Below are 4,172 nucleotides of genomic sequence, written 5' to 3' on the forward strand. Positions count from 1 at the left end.
CTACTGTATAGTGGTGTGAGACGTTAAAAAAGATAATCCCCGAAAGGGGACCGAAATAAATGATAACTATAATTTTTCTCACAGTTAATATTGCACATCTGTCATATATATGTTGAATTAACGTTTATCGAGAATCTCCAAATATTTAGTTTATAATATACATGTAACGTAGAAAATGATATAAAAAGTTGAAACTAACCTCTCTTCAATATTGGCAAGACCAAAAGTAAGCAGTAAGATTAAGTTTTTTTTCTTTAAAAAAATATATTAACATCTTTTGCTGCAATCGCTATGACGTCATTGGTTAGGCTACACGTTCACGCTAGTAATGGTTGCAACACGTGATTATAGAGACTGAAGACAATGTACAGAACGGTGCTAACAATGGTGGCATCACGTAATTATAGAAACAATGAAGACAATGCACTACCGCTAACAATAGCTACAACACGCGATTATAGAAACAATGAAGATAGGGTATGGAACGATGTTAAAAATGGTTATGAATTCACACCTTACGAAAGTAGCAAGAGTGTGAACATTTACTTGTTCTACATTTAAGCGTTTAAGGACGTGAATTCTTACCCTTCCCACAATAAGGGATGTATTTAAGACGCTAAAAATAAATATAACCCTATAGAAGTATAGGTTCACTGTGATGAGTGAAAAACAACAACATCATACATATGAGAGACGTGCTTGTTGGAAACATACAGCAATCATGCCTTTGTTTTTCTTATAATGAATATGTCCAACAGATATAGACTTTGCAGTGAAGTGAAACCATGTGCAAAAATACGAGTATAACAATTACATATAGACTTTACACTGAACCGAAATCATCTGCCGAATAATACAATAATATAATAGTCAATCAAGCTCAGACAATTACATTGAAGTTAATGTGTCATAGAACATAGTAATATAACAATTACATACAGACTTTACAAGAAACGGAAATCATGCGTTAAAAAATATTGAAATATAATGATAACGCAAGGAAAACATTTGTGATACAATGCAAAAATATAACAATTATGCACGGATCTTACAATGAACTGGGTGGTTAAACTTCATTACCACCGCCATATCAAACTTTGTATTAATGCCCGTCATCTCTGCTTGGGAAAAATTCATTGCCATCCACATCTCAAAACTGTTTCCAGTGGCTCAGCGGTAAGTCTACAGGTTTACTATGCTAAAACTTGGGTTTCGATACCCGTGATGAGCAGAACACGGATACCCCATTGTGTAGCTTTGTACTTATTAACAACCAAATAAAAAACAAACCATATCAAAACTTAGTATCATGGTTTGTTAACGATGGTTAATTAGACTTAGTACTCATCCTTACATCAAAAATTTGTATCATCAGTGGTTGGGTAGACTTCATAGCCATCCGGATGGCTATGAAGTCTAACCAACCATTGCTGACAAACAATGATATACAAGTTTGAAATAATCATGTCAAAACTACGAATCATTGTTATTGCTGGTTGGTCAGACTACATAGCCATCTTCATATCAAACCTTTGTATCATTGTCCGTCATCACTAGTTGGTTACAGTTCATGGCCATTTTCATATCAAAGCTTTGTATCATTGTCCATCATCGCTGGTTGATTAGACTTCATAGCCATCTTCATATTAAAACTTCGTATCGTTTTCCGCCATCACTGGATGCTTAAACTTCATAGACAACTTTATATTATAACTTTGCATTATTATTTTTCATCACTGAATGGTTAGATTTCATAGCCATCCTCATACCACAACTTCGTATAATTGTTCGTCATCATTGGATGGTTAAACTTGATAACCATCCTATATTAAAACTTTGTATTATTGTTTTTATCTACTGGACGGTTAAAGTTCGTAGCCATCCTCCTATGAAAATATTTAGAACTAATATAAATTTTTGTAGAAAGGAATATTAATCTTGCGTTATATCATATTACAATTTAAACTTTGCAATTAGCTATTTATAAAGTCAAGGTAAGTGTAACAGAAATTACTTCATAACATTCAGATGGTGTACCGTTTTCTACCGGAAACATTTCACAATGTGTCACTAAGCTAGTATATAGATTTATAAAAAATACATTATTATTTGTCTTTACTTATCTTCATGCCATTTGCTCCCTCCCCAGTGGTTGACTCATACGCTAAAAATTAGGGTTAGATACACGTGATGGGCACAGCGCAGATAGTCCATCATGTAGTTTTACGCTTAAATACAAACAAACTTAATGCCACTTACATAGTAAAGTAATCTTTTGTATTTAATATTTCTACTTTTATAATACATTTTATAACTGACATTGTTTTAGTACTTTAGCTCATAGAATAAATATAGATTTTTCGTAAATGAATTTATATTAAGAAAGTTCTTGCCCGATACTTACAGAATATGTTTTTCTCACTGTAAACACATGTAAAAAAAAAGGAACTTAATTCTGACTGTTAAGACATACACAATACCCTATTTTGAGGTTCCTAAATGGGTTAGCAATATTTCGACAGAGCTACAAAGCTAAAATCCAGGATTCCATTAATTCGGTGAACAGTTTGTTTGTTTTGGAATTTCGCGCAAAGCTACACGAGGGCTATCTGCGCTAGCCGTCCCTAATTCAGCAGTGTAAGACTAGAGGGAAGGCAGCTAGTCATCACCACCCACCGCCAACTCTTGGGCTACTCTTTTACCAACAAATAGTGGGATTGACCGTCACACTATAACGCCCCCACGGCTGAAAGGGCGAGCATGTTTGGTGGGATGCGGATTCGAACCCGCGACCCTCAGATTGTGAGTCGAGCGCCTTATCCACCTGGCCATGCCGGGCCTCGGTGAACAGAATGCAAATAGCACATTGTGTAGCTTTGCACTAAGGAAACAACATTTTTAGGGACTGCGTTGCCTAGTGGCATTTAAATGTGTGTGTGTGTGTTGTCATCGAAGATAACGAGATCATAGTACAAAGTTTTGCCCACCAGGGGCGCGTCGTCTTTTTTGCTACCAGGGGGCGTGTTGATAAGATGCTTAATTTTAATTCATTAGTTAATTAACATGTCATCACAACTAAGAATAACAATAATAATAAAAAACACAACTCAAAACCAAAATCCGACGTAAAATTCTTAAACTACCTTTACTTAATTTAGTCACCAATTCAAATATGAAGCTAAATTTCTCCATGGAAAAGTATAATAAAACTGAACATTGTGCTGTTCTCATAAAACAATGAGTAAAAACTGGAAACACTTTGATTCGATATAAAATTATTTATGTTGTCTTTACATAAGAATATTACAAACAAACCGGAAACTTTCATATTCATACCAGAATTTTATTGAAATTGAAAAAAGAAAAATTAGAAGCGCCTGAAAATTTTGAGATTCATATCCGAACCCACCTTTTGCAGAACACGTCGGCAGTAGTTTGGGTCCAACTATCGCGGCAAAGGATGCCACCACAGTGGAGTGCAGGGTTGGTGATGTCATCAAAGATGACGATGTGATAGTTCCAATTGTTATCACCTGAGGGCGCTACAGTTGTGTGTGTGTGTGTGTGTTGTCATCAAAGATAACGAGATCATAGTACAAAGTTTTGGCCACCAGGGGCGCGTCGTATTTTTCTACCAGGGGACCGTGTGGCTAAGATGCTTAATTTTAATTCATTAGTTACTTAAGTTGTAATAAAAAGGACTCTTAACACTAATTATGTTTATAATTAATCGTCCTAAAAAGAACACTTAACATTAGCTAATCAAATTGCCATAAAAAGGACACTTAAGATTAATGCATTTACTATGGTCATGTCATCTAAAAGTTGTTAAAATTTCATTGGAATAAAAAAGGTAGGCTTAATGTTTGTTGCATAGCAAATGGGAAGCCTTCTGCTTCTATACTTTTGTAAATGAGAAGCAGAAGAGTTGAATTTTCGTTGGACATAATTTTATATTTTATTTTTAGAGTTTCAACTCAAGATCAGGCTCTTTGTTAAAGAGTAACTTTGTGTGTTTGTTTTCCAAATGCATTTATATTCTCTTTTTTCGAACTTGAGATATGTGTTATGTTATTAGAAAATAACATAACACATATCTCAAGTTTCTAATACAATTTTTTTAAACAAAAACCATATTTTGACTCTCTGTAACTTTGACCTCTTAACCCCAA

Source organism: Limulus polyphemus, unplaced genomic scaffold, assembly GCF_000517525.1.
Source record: "Limulus polyphemus unplaced genomic scaffold, Limulus_polyphemus-2.1.2 Scaffold123, whole genome shotgun sequence".
Taxonomy (NCBI): Eukaryota; Metazoa; Arthropoda; class Merostomata; order Xiphosura; family Limulidae; genus Limulus; species Limulus polyphemus.